Source organism: Protopterus annectens, chromosome 1.part1 (genome assembly GCF_019279795.1).
Source record: "Protopterus annectens isolate FY-2018-M chromosome 1.part1, PAN1.0, whole genome shotgun sequence".
NCBI lineage: Eukaryota > Metazoa > Chordata > Ceratodontiformes > Protopteridae > Protopterus > Protopterus annectens.
In genome coordinates, this window is record NC_056726.1 from 1,174,996,543 (window position 1) to 1,175,014,092 (window position 17,550).

Genomic DNA, 17,550 nt, shown 5'->3' on the forward strand with positions numbered 1-17,550 from the left:
GAGTGAGTGGAGCCTCTGGGATATGAATCTGTCCCTCCAGCATGTCCTATTAATATCTGTGCTGAGGTTTACGTCCCTGGAGCGTGTAGCTCGAAGGGATTCGGATATCCTGAGGTGGAGCATGTCCATTAATTCTGGGTTGGACATGGCTTTAAACAACAGGCACAGATCACATCCGAGTAGGTGGTAAGCGACTGAGTAGAGCTGGAGTTACTTTAGCCAAACTGTGCAGAGCATCTGTGTGAGTCCCTAGATCTACTTTGTGAGGTACTTTTTTGGCCATTACAGTTGCTGTAGGTGTTGGGTAAGGTACATCCCAAATGGGGCATTGTATCCAAGCATGGGCCTGATGAGTATAGGGGCACAATGACCTCACTTGATCTAGATGTGAAACCTTATGGAATAAGGTGGGCTATATAGAAGGTCTGTCTAACCACTTTGGCAACGTAATTGTCAAAGGTGAGAGTACTAACTACTCGTGTCCCCAAATCCCTAATAACTCCTACCATACGTAATGGATTACCACCTATATGGTAATGTGTGGGCACGTTGTTATTCCCAAAGGGGATGACTATGCATCTAATGGCATTTAGCTGTAGGCTATGGCTCTGGCACCAGTTATCCATCTCTGTGAGACCCTTTTTGAGGTTGCTTGTGCCAGCTGGAGAGTTGATTATGGCACCCAGTTTGCAGTCATCTGCGAACATGGTCAGCCATATTCCTCCTGTGTTAGCCTGTACATCAGAGAAATATATACTGAACAAGAGAGGTCCCAGGACTGAGCCTTGTGGGATGCCACATGTACCTGGTGTATATTCAGACATGGCACCTGCAATACTGACCATGTGGGTGCTATCCCTGATCCAGTTAGCAATCCATCTTGTGACATATGTGTCGATATCGAAGCTGGTGAGCTTATGTATAATGCCCGAGTGGGGTATTGTGTTGAAGGGTTATGCGAGGTCCAGGTAGGCTGTGTGGACAACCTTCCCTATGTCTATGGACCTGGTAACTGTTTAAAGAAGTTGAACAGGTTCAAGAGGCAAGATCTGCCCACAACAAAGTCGAATTGTGTAGGATCCAGTGTCTGTAGGTTCCCGATGTCTATGTGTATGAATTCCATGACAATATGCTCCATAGCTTTTCAGACCAGGCTAGTTAGGCCTATAGGGCGATATTGTCCGGGGTCCGTTGTGGCAAAACCTCTGTGGAGTGGGACCACTGTTGCTGTATGCCATTCCCTGGGTACATATCCTGTAGTAACTCTGATATTGAACAGTCACTTAATGTGAGGGTTACATTTGTCATGAAGCTCGTGTAAGACGTAGGCCGGGACACTGTCCAGTCCCATTGATGCTGTGTTGTCTGCTTTAGAGAGGGCAGTACTCACCTGTTGATCTGTGATGTCAGGGAGGCTACACTCTGTTGGGATGGACATTTGCTCTTTAGGAGGAATGGGAGGAGACATTTGCACTGAACCTGTTTGCCAGGATGTTGGCAATGTCTGTGGGTTCAGTGTATGTTTTGTCATTATGCAGTAACTCACAGCATATCTGGGAGTTTCCACCCAGATTCCTGACATAACTAAAGAAGGCCTTGTGATTGTCCTTAGTGTCTGGTGCAATTTTCCGTTAGAAGCGGGCCTTAGATGAATTCATGAGTGATCGTAGCTTTTTGCTAGTACTGATCAGAGATGCCTTCCCTTTTTGGGATTGTGCTCTATCATGTAGTAGCCTCCTTCTTTCGTTGTATAGCTTATTAATGGCCGGGGTCCACCAGACAGGTCCCCTGCCTTTGGAGGAGTGAGTCTTGTTGTTATTTGGGATATCACGATCCATGCATTCCAGCAGGTATCCATAGAATGCGTTTGTAAAGGATTCAGTGGTCTGAGCCATATTTACCACTGTCCCAGGGTCTTTGAAGGATACCACCTTGGTTTGGAGAAGTGTGACATTTGCTTTTGAGAAGTTCTTCACTGAGATTACCTAGGATGGGGGTGGGGACGGGATATGGATGTCCAGTGAGATAAATGTATGGCCTGACCTTACCAATGAGGGGTATATCTCTGGTGTGGAACATAGAGTCCCCATGTTGGTGATGATCAGATCCAATATGTTTTCCCCTCTTGTGGGTGTGGTGACCAGTTGTGCCATAGCATTTGAGTTTATAAATTCTAGCAACTGTTGGGCGAGGGTGTTGGGGCTTGAGTAGTATTCCCAGTCAATGTTTGGGTAGTTGAAGTCACCGAATATAATGGTGTTTGGAGAGACCTTCATATACTCCAGTGTTCCCAGGAAAACTGAGTGGGGTTCCTGAGCTTGGGAGGGTGGTCTGTAGCAGGCTACAAACTGAAAGGCAGTTTTGCCCACTGTTAGTTGCACATGTATGGTCTCCAATGCTTCGTGCAGTGTTACTAACCTGGAGGTGTGTGTATCTGTGATGTATATGGATACTCCCCCCTATTTTTGTTGGCCGGTCCGAGTCCTGTGGCCGAAAAGCATGGTATGAAGTATAACCTGGTAGTGCTGATGTGCTTTTGGGAGCCTGAACCAGGTGTCTGTTACTGCACAGATATCGACATTCTCCATACTGAGGAGAGTCCTGAGTGCGTGCATTTTGAGAGTTAGACATCTGGTGTTGAGCAGCATTACCCTTAGTTTCTTTTACCTTGTAATGTCTATGGAGGTGGGTTTGTCTTTTGAGCCTCGCTTAAAAAAGGCACTATGGGGGTGGCAAGAGTCTTAGCCAGTAATTGAAAGTCCAGGGGTGACAGGTGCAAGCCGTCCATAGCGAAGCTACATGGCATGTCGAGCATGTCATCCCAGGCTGACAGACACTGGATCCCCTTTGAATGACACCAATATGTTAGCCAACTGTTAAAAGTGATCATTTTGTCTGTATACTGTGATATCATTCTTGGTGAGGATAAGATGCTACATAAGGTCAGGGTCATACTGGCCTGGGCTACATGATCAGAGAGCTCCTCTATGTCTCTTGTCATGTAGTCCAGGGAGGAATGTCTGAGGTTATTCACACCAGCATGGACAATGATGGAGCCATATTTGTACTTGCTTTGGAGTGACCTGAGTGCATGTGTTATGTGGTGGATCCTGGAACCTGACAGACAGCTCAAAGTGACCTTCTCCTTGTTCAGCCTGGTGAGTGGGATGTCAGTGTGTCTGACAATAAGAGTCACCTATTACAAGTGTATTAGGTGTGTTGTTTAGCCCTAAGGGCAGTGACTGTGTGGCACACTGACTTTGTGAACTGTGTGATATGTGGGTATTGTTGTGGGGTAGCAGTTGTTTGGGTGTCTGCTTTGGAGGTCTCTGCTGCTTAGGCAGAGTTTATTTAGAGCCTCTGAGTATGTTTTTTGTGTGGTAATGTATTTTTTTGCTGTCGCTATAGGTCTATGTGGGACTGGATTTGTGGTGTGTGTGGTTACCTTCACCACCTGATAGACTGTGCCAGTCATGGGTTGAGAGAGCTCAGCCTCCTGTTTGTCTATATAGTTGCATCTCTCACATATATCTGAGTTTGTTGGGAGGAGGAGAGGGTTGTCTGTGTACATAAGGCAGTTGTAACATTGCATCAAAATTCCAATATTCACCAGCTGGACTGGAGAGTACACATGAAACCGACCTTTGGACATGCCAGGATATTATGATGACATACTCTGTTGACTGATCACAAAGGATCAGTAGGTTGTTAAGTGTGTAAAAGAGTATAATGGGTTTAGTGTTCAGGTTTGTCAGTGTTTTGGAAAGATTATCTGCGAAGGAGTCCAGACAGAACCATGACACCTCCTTCAGCTATGTCATAAATAGCAATGTACACTCATATATGTCCTGAGTCAGGGCCAACTGTACCTGACTGACAATGCTGACATCCTGTCAGACAGGCCCATATATACATACCCACCTCCCACTGACAAAAGGCCCTATCATCATACCTGGAGATATCACATGTAGAATGGGTAAACAGCTCCTCCCAAAGCGAAAACATGGCGTCAATTGGATTACATTGTTTCCCTATATGTGTCATAAGTGAACTACAGAACAAACAGACCCTGCACCTGAACAGTCTGTTGAGCCTCACCCTCTCTACAGGATCTGAAACTTTTGAATGTGTTACAGCAGCATATGGCACACCCCACAAGTGTTGGTGCACAACAGACCATGGGAACTATAGTCCTATAAGCCTATGAAGTCTGATCTGCAAAGCCATGGAGTCCATCATGACTGAAGTCATAAACAGAGCTATTGGAAGCTGACAAACACACAACCCTGCCAACTGTGGTATGTTCATGGGCAGATAATGGTTCCCAAACCTGCTAGACTGTTTGCAAGGCAGCCACCCAGGACATACATCACTGAAAGGAGCTACACACGCCCCACATAGACTTTGAATAGCCCTTCATCAACATCCCAGAGACACATGTCTTATCCACAAAATCAACAATCTGTGCATAAATATGTATTGTCATATGAAGGAATGGCATTTTGTCCACAGATAGATCACACAAGCTAAGAACTGTGGAGTCCTGTTCAAGCTGTTAACACCTTCTGACCCATATGGTTCATTCCTGGGATTGCATAAAACAAAGTGCACACACATTACCATGTCCAGTCTGATGATGTCAGCATCCTAGAAATATAGCAGGAGAAACAAAAGCATGTAGTGCGTCGTGTTTATGCGTATCTCTTTAGTATCATAACATAGTTAAGTAGGGGTTTGAATCTTGCAATTGCTGTGTGTGTGATTTCCTTTGAAAGAAGAGGCGTTTTGGAGACTGACAAAACACATTAAAAGAAGTAAATTCCTCTTTGGCAAGTCTGATGATGTCAGTATCTCACAAATGCAGCAGTGGAAATGAAAACTCCCAGTAAAGTATATAGTGCGTCATGTTAATACGTATCGCTCTAGTATCATGACATAGGTAGGGGGTTGAATCCTGCAATTGCTGATTGTGTGTGTGTGTGATTTCATTTGAGAGAAGTGACATTTTTGGAGACTGACAAAACAATTAAAAGAAGTAAATTCCTCTTTGGCAAGTCTGATGATGTCAGTATTCCACAAATACAGCAGTGGAAATATAAACTCCCAGTAAAGCATGTAGTGCATTGTTTTAATGTGTATCTTTCTAGTATCATAACATAGGTAGGTAGGGGTTTGAATCCTGCAATTGCTCAATGTGTGTGTGTGTGTGTGTGTGTGAGACACTGTTGATCAATGTGTTGTGGGTTTTGCTTTTACTACTGTATGACATATCAGTAAAACAACAATATGTGCATTGCACACTTCGGGTATCTATGTGGCAAAGACATATATGTACATGTGATCTCAATCACTTCATAGGTGTGAAGCCTGCTTTCTACATGAATACATCTGTTACCATTGACAGTTTGTGCTGCTGCTTCTCAGACCGTAGGTCACATATGTATGTATGTATGTGACAAAGCCAGCCACTGTAGTGATCTGTGCCCTAGGTCATCTGTGTCACACACACACACATGACATTTCTATAGAATAGTGTGAGTGAGGGTTCATGCCTGGGGCATATTTCAGACATGTTCAAACACAACACAGTCTGTCAATAATGGGCATTCATTATAGGTGTACAACAACTCCGTGGATATGCATACAGACCCCTTATTGCTTATGTGATACACTGAGGGACATCAGCATACCTTTGGGAATGTGAATATCAAAGGACAGATGACATCACATGTGGCTGTATGTACACATTGGTACCCCTGCTACATGTTGTGGGCTACTACCAATGTGGTACTGTCAGGATACTATGTATAGTAAATGTGGATGACTATGCTATAGTTGGCTTATAGCTTCACAGCATGGGTTGGTCAACAGGTATCTGTCTGTATGATACCCTCATGGAGGATAAGTGTCTAATCCGGAGAATGCATTGTAGGCCACTATATGCATTACCAGATGTGGACGGACATATCCCTAGTGTGTCTGCTTGTACCTAGGGTGGCCACATGCCAAACAGAAGTGGTCACAGGAATGTGTGGCGGTCAATACGACTGGTAACTGGTATAGTATAGTACCAGAAGCATTCAAATGCTACTGTGTATCCTACAGCTGTGTGTCAGTTGTCAAGACATCATCTAATGATTGGTTAAAATCAGGCTGTTGAAGTTATGTACACTACCAGAATGCAAACCAATGACCGATATTAACAGTATCACCCACAGCATAGTGTCACACCATGTCATACACACGTGTACCCAAGTTGTAACATATGTGTAGTAAAATGCATACTAGCCACCAATAGGAAATATAGGTTCATAGGTTCATAGGTTTATACTAGGCTATCTGCCCTAAGGCATTTATAAGCCTAGCCCAAAGTTTTGTGGCTTACGCCACCCCTTATGTTAAAAAATATTGTGCCCATTAGTTTTTTGTGCCTCTGTCCAGCAGTGACACAGAGATGATTCCCGGGGTAAACCTACGATCTCCCATCCACCGGTCAAGATTTCTCTTGAACAGAGCCAGCGAGATGCTCTGCCTCACATGGACCGGGATTTTATTCCACAGCATAGGGAGTCTCTGAGTGACAAATCTATCCCTCCAGCATGTCTTATTTATATCCGTGCTAAGGTTTAAGTCGCTTGCTCTAGTGGATCTGGTAGATTTGGATTTTTTGAGGTGGAGCATGTCCATTAATTCCGGGCTGGACATGGCCTTGTATGTCAGGCACAGGTCACCTCTGAGCAGACGGTATGCGACTGAATACAGCTGGAGTTTCTTCAGTCTGGCAGCATATGACAGATTTTGGAATCCCTTTATCCTTTTGGTGAGGAACTTTTGGGGTCTCTCCAATTGCTGCAGGTGTCGGGTGAGATACATCCCGAATGGGGCATTGTACTCGATCATTGGTCTGATAAGTGAAGAGTACAGGGGAACAATGACCTCACTTGATCTGGATGTGAATCCCTTCATGATCAGGTGGGCAATGTAGAAGGTCTTTCTAACCACTTTAGCAATGTGAGTGTCAAAGAAAGACCACTGTCAACCTGGGTCCCCAGGTCCCTGATAACCTCTTCTGTGCTTAGTGGATTGCCACCTATATGGTAGCTTGGGGTTACCTTGTTTTTCCCGAAGGGTATGACTATACATTTTTGGCATTTAACTTCAGGCCATGGCTCTGGCACCAGCTATCAGTTTCCGTGAGACCCTCTGAAGGATATCTGTGTCCGATGTACTTTCCACTATGGCCCAGTTTGCAGTCATCTGCAAACTTTGTCAGCCATAGTCCTCCTATATTTGCCTGTACTTCTGAGAAGTAGATGCCGAACAACAGGGGGCCAAGGACTGAGCCCTGTGGGACACCACTTGTGACCGGCTTGGAGTCTGACATGGTGCCAGCAACTCTAACCCTGTGGGTTCTGTCCTTTAGCCAGTTTGCAACCCATCTTGTGACATATGGGTTTACATTTAAGCTGGTAAGTTTCTCTATAATACCTGAGTGGGGTATTGTGTCGAAATCTTTTGCAAGGTCAAGGTAGGCTGTATGGACTGCCTTTCCCTCATCAATGGCCTTGGTGACTGTTTCGAAGAAGTCGACCAAGTTCAAAAGGCATGATCTGCCCTTGACAAAGCCAAACTGGGTCGGGTCCAATGTCTGCAAGTCCCCTATGTCTTTGTTTATGAGTTCCATTATGATCCTCTCCATAGCTTTGCAGACCAGGCTTGTTAAGCTTATGGGGCGGTAATTACCAGGGTCCGTAGAGGCACCGCCTTTGTGGAGTGGGACCACAGTTGCCGTACGCCACTCCTTGGGCACGTATCCTGTGGTAAGGCTAAGATTAAACAGCTGCCTTATGTGCGGGTTTAGTTCCTCATTGAGTTCGTGAAGCACACAGCCGAGGACACCATCCGGTCCCATTGATGCTGTGTTTTTAGCTTTAGAGAGAGCAGCTTTTACCTGCGCATTTGAGATGTCTGGGAAACTACACTCCGCTGGGATAGTTATCTCTCCTTTTGGGGGCGAGAGGGGGGTGGAGTTTGCACTGAACCTGTCTGCCAGTATGTTGACAATGTCTGTGGGTTCAGTGATTTTTGTTTCATTTTGGACTAATTCTGAGAATATCTGGGAGATTCCACCCAGGTTTCTAACATAGCTGAAGAAGGCCTTATGATTGTCTTTTGAATCTATGGCAATTTTTCTCTCAAAGTTGGCCTTGGATGATTTTATGAGTGCTCGTATTTTTTTACTAATAATGATCAGGGGTGTCTTCTCTTTTATGAAGTGTTAACACTGTGTAATACAGGGCATGTCACCCTTCCCATGTGTCCACCGTGCATGTACATGCAGACAGTGCACCTCCACCATATTCACAAATGTACACCTGCAAATCTGTACTGCACACATCACACACGTACCGTCCACACACCAACACATGCTGCCAGTACCACACACATCAGCTAAGTGGCACATGGGCGGACAATCCATTTTTGGAATTAACACTGGTGTAAACAATACTACATTGATAATCATAGCTTTAATGCATCATGTCTGCTCAGATATACCTACAAGGATATCATTACACTTTACTGTTGACAACATGCTAACATTGCTACACTGCTATTAGGTCACCCTGTGCATCAGAACCATGTTAGTCTGTTCCTGCATCAATGTCACAGATGACAGGAGGTGGCACAGTTTCATCATATGCACAGGGTGTGTTATTGGTTTGACAGTGCCCGACAATGACCCATCCAATCGACATGTATGTGTGTGTGTGTGTGTGTGTGTGTGTGTGTGTGTGTGTGTGTGTGTGTGTGTGAGGGACAACAGTACAGTATGGGTCAGTGTTAATGTAATGTGTGTGTGTATGTGTTAGCCCTAGGTGTTTGGTTTATGTGTGTGTGTCTGCATGCACACACTTCCCCCTTGTGGCTGCCAAATATGGGAGAGTGTGGGACAGCCACAGACTGTACCTGCCAGGCTGTACAGATCACTGTCTCCGGCCACAGACACAGTACCTGTGCCTAGCAGGGGTGACACGGACAGTATCGGGTACTAAGCCAGAATGGGTACTATCGTCAGAGGCAGAGGGATGTCGACTGGACCCATGTCCCTGCTGGGACTGGCCAGAGCCACATGCACGTGGTCATCTAGGATGGCCTATCTACAGCCCAGCCCCAACATTGCTGGGGCTGGTACTGCCACTACGGGAGCAGCTGGGACTTGTGTGTTGTCCATGATGACTGCCAGCTGATGATGTTGCTGGCATATGTCCATGTCGATGTCTCAGCCATCCTGCACTGTCCTGGTGCAAGAACATTACATTGTGGAGGACATCTAGTGTCTCCCCCCAATGTCTATCAATGACCTGGGTGTAATTACGGATGGCACCGGCAAGGTCATGGATACTGTCATTGATAGCAGTGTTATAAGCCCTCTGTGCCCTTAGTCCCTGCCTGGTGTACTGTTCCATACGTGCCTGTGCCTGCATTACAGCCTGGAACATACCTGAGATTGTGAGATCTGTGGGGGCATATTTGCCAGGGGCATTACAACCAGCAGTGCTCCCACAAGAACCCCTGGACATATGCCTATGTGGTACCATTCCAGATGTCTTGGCATGGCTGCTGTGTGGGGTTGCATGTGCCATAGATACCACACTATCCTGGTCAATGCCTACTGTATGCTGTTCCTCAGCTAGAGGGATGTATTGGCAGTATGTATGTGCGCATAGATGGGGTGGAAAGCTGTGTACTGTTAATTGGCGGACCAACGACAGACCGTGTCAAACCTGCTTGTGCCACAACACATGTATCATCATGTCCACTATTTGTGGCAGTGACTTCAGGTTCCCTGTTGCACTCATCCAACAATACCTCAGCACCTGTGAGAGGGAGACAGGAAACACACTTTACCATCTGTACAAGATGTTAGCACACATGCACACATGAACACATGCACACATGAATACATGCGCACATGCACACATGAACTCATGAATAGATGGGGTGGAAAGCTGTGTACTGTTAATTGGCGGACCAACGACAGACCGTGTCAAACCTGCCTGTGCCACAACACATGTATCATCATGTCCACTATTTGTGGCAGTGACTTCAGGTTCCCTGTTGCACTCATCCAATAATACCTCAACACCTGTGAGAGGGAGACAGGAAACACACTTTACCATCTGTACAAGATGTTAGCACACATGCACACATGAACACATGCACACATGAATACATGCACACATGCACACATGAACACATGAACACATGCACACAGGCACACATGCACACATGCACACATGAACACATGAACACATGCACACATGCACACAAATACACTACTCAGTCAAGTTGACACACACACACACCAACAGCAATAGGGAACATATTCATTAGTGGTTGATGGTGGAGTACAGTATAACAAGCCAAAGAGTCCTATCACACGTGTCAGCATGCAGGATGTGTGTTGCTCAACAGCATGCACTGCAGGTGTAGAGAGTCCTTGTTGATAACAATATACATGTCGTTGATGCATGTGTGTTGTTCAATGATTGGCCTCACCCTGGAACACAATGTGTACATGGACACAACATTGCAGTGCAAGTCTGAAATGCTTTCCAATGTCCTGTGCACCATCACTCATAGGTATACATACCATGGCCGGATGCACACAACTGTCAGGTATATAGCAATGAATGCTATGTGTAGTACTGTAGTTACTGTAACTGGATGTAGTGTAGTACCATGATCCATCATCAAGCACCATCATGTAGTCACTCAAGGCCACTAATGTATGTCACACTGGCAACTATCTTGCTGTACCTGACCTGCACCACTTTGGCTACATTAACCATTTCACAGCCAGTTGTTACATGGGTATGTAAGGTGTTCAATAGGGTGCATTGCCTAACATGAATGTGTTGTGTGTTGAAGCATGTCACACCACCCCATGATAGGCCTCTACCCCTCAGGTATAGTATGTGTGCTGTGTTGATGACATTTGGGATACTGGAGTATGACCTTACAGCAGGTGTCTACATATGCCATGTGTATCATATTAACACTTACTGCATATGACAAAGTGGTGTATGTTGTGTGCATGTGTATTGATGCTGCCTATACAATGTCCACTACAGTGTACCACAACTGGTTGGGATGCTCTGTGTATTGCATGTGTTTGAGGCAGCTACTCATGTTACTGGGATGTGCATAGGCCCATAGAGAACATGCAGAGCATGCATTATGTGTAGGTGATTTACATGTGTATATGGCCTACAACTCTCCTATGACATGCACATGTTATATACTATATTAAATGTAGAACACTCACCAGCATGGGTCTGCTGTCTTGCTATCACACCAGAGGGACCTGCAAGGATATGAGACAGTTTGTCAGTGTCAACAACTATGGCATTGCTGCTGTGAGTTTGCAATTTTACAGTAGTACAAGAGGTGACAGTCACAGGCATACAGATTACATCCCAAATTATCAGTATTGCATGACACCAGGCTCCACATCTTCTGAATACACAGTACACATCTGATAAATGCATGTTCTAACAATTGAGCTAACAGTAGTCTACAGATATGCCTTGTTACCTGCACGCTCTGTATCGACGTGCTGTGTGACCCCGGCCTCCATGATGACACAGGTCTTTTGTACTGGTTGGCCAGGAGCCACCACACTGATGAGCATCTCTTCCACTCTGGTGAGGGGGGGATGTGTTGCTGCACCACCACCTGTGGCAAGCTGTTGTCTGTGGACATCGGAGGCATGCTGCCGGACATGTCTGATTAAATCACTGCAGTGATGGTGTACCTGCTCATAAGTCCGGTTATGCATGCCTACATCATTCACCCGATGGACAACATCCTGCCACAGTGCAGTGCACCCATGCTGGTCCTGGCTGGTTCTGGAGAACAGCAGGCTGTGATGATGTATCAGGGCATCTACAATTACTTCCTCCTCCTCAGGGGAATAAGCAGGTTTCCTGTTGTGAAACATGTCCCTGGAAGACAATAAAACGGTAATTGTGAGCAAATCATGTGGCACACGTAACATTCTAAAGTACAGACATCAATGAAATGCCATATCTAGCAACCTATTGGCTGTCAGTAGATACACACTTTTAATACCACATATGACTGCTTAGCCCACAACTGCCTGACAGTGCCTGGCACATACTATATACCAAACCATGTTCTGCACAGCAACAAAGTGAAACCAGTATGTAAGACTATACAACAGTACATGGCACACTGTATGTGACACAATGCACCACCTAGCCACAGGAGGTGTATATGAAGTTAATGCATACAGACATTTGTCATCCATTGAAATGAATGTAAAGTACAGTTACAGTACTACCAGTACACAACGCTACTTGTTGACAGCAAACCTCTCAGTAACATATGTGCACATTCATCACTATAGGTGGCATACTGCTGTACTACACTATACATGTTGCTAGATATGCACTTATATCCTGAGACACACATACCACTGAGGCTATGTTACAGGCATACCCACACACACATCAGACATACCTACAAGACACAAAGGTATGGCAACCCAGATTAGTTTTACCTGTGTACCATACAGTACTGTGTGTCAGCACCTACAAAACCTCATGCCTGAGGTATGTAATGTATGAGGACTACAGGTAACAAACAAAACAGTGTTTCCAAGCAATGTGGCTATAAACCATACTGTGCTGTTTAGGCCTACAGCTTCAGGTAGTACTACAGTTCATACGGGATTTGTATTCACTAGTGTTAACAATCAATAAGCATACATGTACTGCTTTAGCCTACAATGGCACACTCCAGTCAACACCATAGGACTACGTCACACCGTATGCCATACTGCTTTTCCTACCTAGCAATAGCATACGTATCTTTTGCTAGGATTAGCGCTACAACACTACATACCATGATATAGACAGTTTCCCACTAGACTATCACACATATACACATCTTTGACACATTCGCCTACGCATTCTCCATCACACCCAGTCAACCTCACATAGCAAGTAATTCAACAAGTACATGCGTGTGTGTATCGGGTCCTAGGTAACTAATAGGCTATTATCCATAGGGCCTATGGAAGCCTAGCCATATGGTACCCTGCCCTTCAACACCCATGTAATGTAGGTTCATGTGCCCCTGTCATGCAGAGCCACAGAGGTGATTCCCGGGTTGTGTTTCCTATCTCACATCCAATCATCATGATTATTCATGACAACTGCTAATGAGGACCTTCATTTGCTACTGATAGGTAGTTAGTTCCAGAGTATGGTATGTGTCTGAAATGATAATGTACCACTCCAGCGTGTTCTGCTTTTCGACGTTACAAGATTTAGATCAGTACAGTGTGTAGCTTGTATGGAGTTTCATCTGTTTATATGGAGCATGTCCAACACCTGTGGGTTTGGCATAGCTTTGTATGTTAGGCAGAGGTAGTGGTATGCGACACAGTGTAGCTGTGGTTTTGTAAGACAGTCTGTATAGGGCATCTGTTTGAGTCTGGTAATACTCGTTGTGAGGTATGTGCCGGGCATCTGCAGTTGCTGCAGATGTCTTCTGAGGTACATACCAAAAAGGCCATTGTACTCTATGATGGGTGTTATGACTGATGAGTAGAGTGGAACACTGACCTCTTTTTCCATGGATGACACACCTTTTCTGATGACATGTGGACCATACTCAGTTTGCATGACTAGTGTGGCACTGTGATTATCAGAAGGGACACTACTGCCCACCTGTGTCCCGTAGTCTCTTATCACACTTTTGGTATTGAGTAGACTACCACCTATGTGGTAGTTCATGGGTACAGGGTTTTTAACAAAAGGGATGGCAATACGTGTACAACATTGAGCTTGAGCGTACATATGAACATCCATTGGTGTACATATAGATATACATATAGGTGCATATACATTCCACCTTTCATGGTGGGAATATCAATTATGCAAAGATTGAGAGGGATACCGTTATGTAATGATATTGCACAGTCTTGTGCAGAATGCATAGAAAGTATTCTCAGCCCATGTATCTTTAGCAGGACCCCCTATCTGGAAGACTAATAACTTAACAAATCATACCCATGGCGTTTAAACACCACATGTCATATGCCAGCACTGTATGCTGTTTTGTTTGCCACACACTACAACCTACATATAAATATGCACATAACAACCTGCACCAACATATAAATGTTCACCCTTCACAAACAGTTGCAGTATGTCCCTTGCTCAATGCACATGTTCAGATGCTAATATATCAGACACATATATATCTCTCCATATGTGTGTGCCATACACACACAGGGTCCACACTGTTGTAAGTCCGTATACCTCACGGATGACCTGTTGGGCCTTGCTACAACATGGACAGCTGTCACATGTGTGCATACAGTAATAGTACAGGGAGTATATATAGCTGCAAATGCTACATTACTATACTAGCCTGGTACAGCAGTTGCCAATGCTAAGCTACACATTATATGACTATCATGCATGTCTTACTCTGTCACATCCAAGTTTATATAGGTGTTTGCACTACTCCCCCGTAATTTTTTTGTGGGTACAGATTGCCCTTTTTTTGTTTTTGTTTTTTTCAGGTGAGAGTGGAAAGTGAGGTAGAGGAAGTAGGTATATTTGGGGAGGTAGGTTGGGGAGGTAAACAGACAAGACAAACAAGACGCATACAGGGGCAGTGTATGGCATATGGGGTGGGTGAACACAATTGACGGGAATGGATGTTTGGAAATCGCAAGCCCATGAGCCCACAGATGGTAACAGTGGAACTAAGATCCCTACCCATGGGCAGTCACCACTGCACCTTCACAGCCCCGAGGATGGCTGTGCTGGGGGCTGTGTAGGATGGGTAGGCTCACCCGTGAGAAGCGCCACTCTCGCCTCAAGCTGGTGTAAGGGATCAGTGACTGAACGCTGGATCTCCCTACGCACCACAACCTGGACCCTTCGAAGGGTGACAGGTGGCCCTTTTCCGCCCATGCTTGCATGGGGGGGACGAGCCCCATCCCCTGCAGCGCTTCCACCCGAAGGTGGCACAGGACCAATGGAGGAGGGGAGCCCGGGCTGGGCACCGGACCTGCTGGTGCCAGGTGCACTCGCCAGCTGAGAAGGGACAGGTGGGTCCGCTAGGACCGGCCTTCCCATATGATCTGTGATTAGGTGTGTTTAATTACAACATAAACAACAGCATTCCAAATTAGTTGTAACAGCATGCAGTAATATTCCCATTGACCCAACACACCAAGGTTCCAACAGTTGAACAGCAAGCATAACACATGCATATATTGAACAATAGTGGACATTCCAACAGCATGCAGGGATGATTGGTAGCAACAGGCCACCATGATTGTGGTATTTGAACAGGGCACATGCATCAAAGTGAATGCAGATATTTATAGAACAATAGGACATATATCCCAACAAATGTTTTGAGATTACACATACCCATTGAGGTGTGGAATTGCACAGTTTATGCACATACAGTAGGGTGAAGAAAGAGACCTCAATTAAATAATGAGAAGAGAGGGGGAAAGGAAGGATTCATTAACTGAATGTAGCAACATTTATATAATCAGAGGAAGGAGTCAACATAGACCATAGAAGTATTTAAGAAGATAACAGAATGGGACAGGAATGCGAAATGCAGTGTGCATGTGTGCGTGTGTATGTATTTAAATAAAATTAAACATTGAGTAGAGCAGCATTTAGAAACAAGTAACATTCACATTTGTCTATGAACAAACATTACCAGGAACTGTACTTCCACAAGGAACACATGCAGAGCAGCACAAGCACAAAAACAAGTACCATTTGTGTTTTATATGAGCAAACATTACCAGGAACAGTGTTTCCACAAGGAATGCATGCAGACCACCACAAAGCCAGAAACAAGTAGCATTCACATTTGTTTATGAGCAAACATTACCAGGAACAGTGTTTCCACAAGAAACACATGCAGAACACCACAAGTATAGAAACAAGTAGCATTCACGTTTGTTTATGAGCAAACATTACCAGGAACAGTGATTCCCAAGGAACACATGCAGAGCACCACAAAGCCAGAAACAAGTAGCATTCACATTTGTCTGTGAGCAAACATTACCAGGAACAGTGCTTCCACAAGGAACACATGCAGAGCACCACAAGTATAGAAACAAGTAGCATTCACGTTTGTTTATGAGCAAACATTACCAGGAACAGTGATTCCCAAGGAACACATGCAGAGCACCACAAAGCCAGAAACAAGTAGCATTCCCATTTGTCTATGAGCAAACATTACCAGGAACAGTGATTCCACAAGGAATGCATGCAGATCACCACAAGCACAGAAACAAGTAGCATTCATGTTGGTCTATGAGCAAACATTACCAGGAACAGTGTTTCCACAAGGAATGCATGCAGAGCACCACAAGCACAGAAACAAGTAGCATTCACATTTGTTTACAAGCAAACATTATCAGGAACAGTGCTTCCACAAGGAACGCATGCAGAGCACCACAAGCACAGAAACAAGTACGTTCACGTTTGTCTATGAACAAGCATTGCCACGAACAGTGCTTCCACAAGGAACACATGCAGAGCAGCAGAAGCACAGAAACAAGTAGCATTCACGTTTGTCTATGCACAAACATTACCAGGAACAGTGCTTCCACAAGGAACACATGCAGAGCAGCAGAAGCACAGAAACAAGTAGCATTCACATTTGTCTGTCAGCAAATATTACCAGGAATAGTGCTTCCACAAGGAACGCATGCAGAGCACCACAAGCACAGAAACAAGTAGCATTCACGTTTGTTTACAAGCAAACATTATCAGGAACAGTGCTTCCACAAGGAACGCATGCAGAGCAGCACAGGCACAGAAACAAGTAGCATTCAAGTTTGTCTATGAGCAAACATTACCAGGAACAGTGCTTCCACAAGGAACGCATGCAGAGCAGCAGAAGCACAGAAACAAGTAGCATTCAAGTTTGTCTATGAGCAAACATTACCAGGAACAGTGCTTCCATAAGGAACGCACGCAGACCACCACAAGCACAGAAACAAGTAGCATTCACGTTTGTCTATGAGCAAACATTACCAGGAGCAGTGCTTCCACAAGGAATGCATGCAGAGCACCACAAGCACAGAAACAAGTAGCATTCACGTTTGTCTATGAGCAAACATTACCAGGAGCAGTGCTTCCACAAGGAATGCATGCAGAGCAGCACAACCACAGAAACAAGTAGCATTCATGTTTGTCTATGAGCAAACATTACCAGGAGCAGTGCTTCCACAAGGAATGCATGCAGAGCAGCACAAGCACAGAAACAGGTAGCATTCAAGTTTGTTTATGAGCAAACATGCTCAGCGAGGTCGCGCAGACAGCCACAATGACTTCCAGGGATAAAAATACAGAAGTAACAGCAATATTAACACAGTAGAGAAACGTATACTGAGTGCAATGTACACTACAAGAACTGCATGCAGAATGAAACAATGGGGTCAGCAAGGTTACATACACAGAAAAGGAA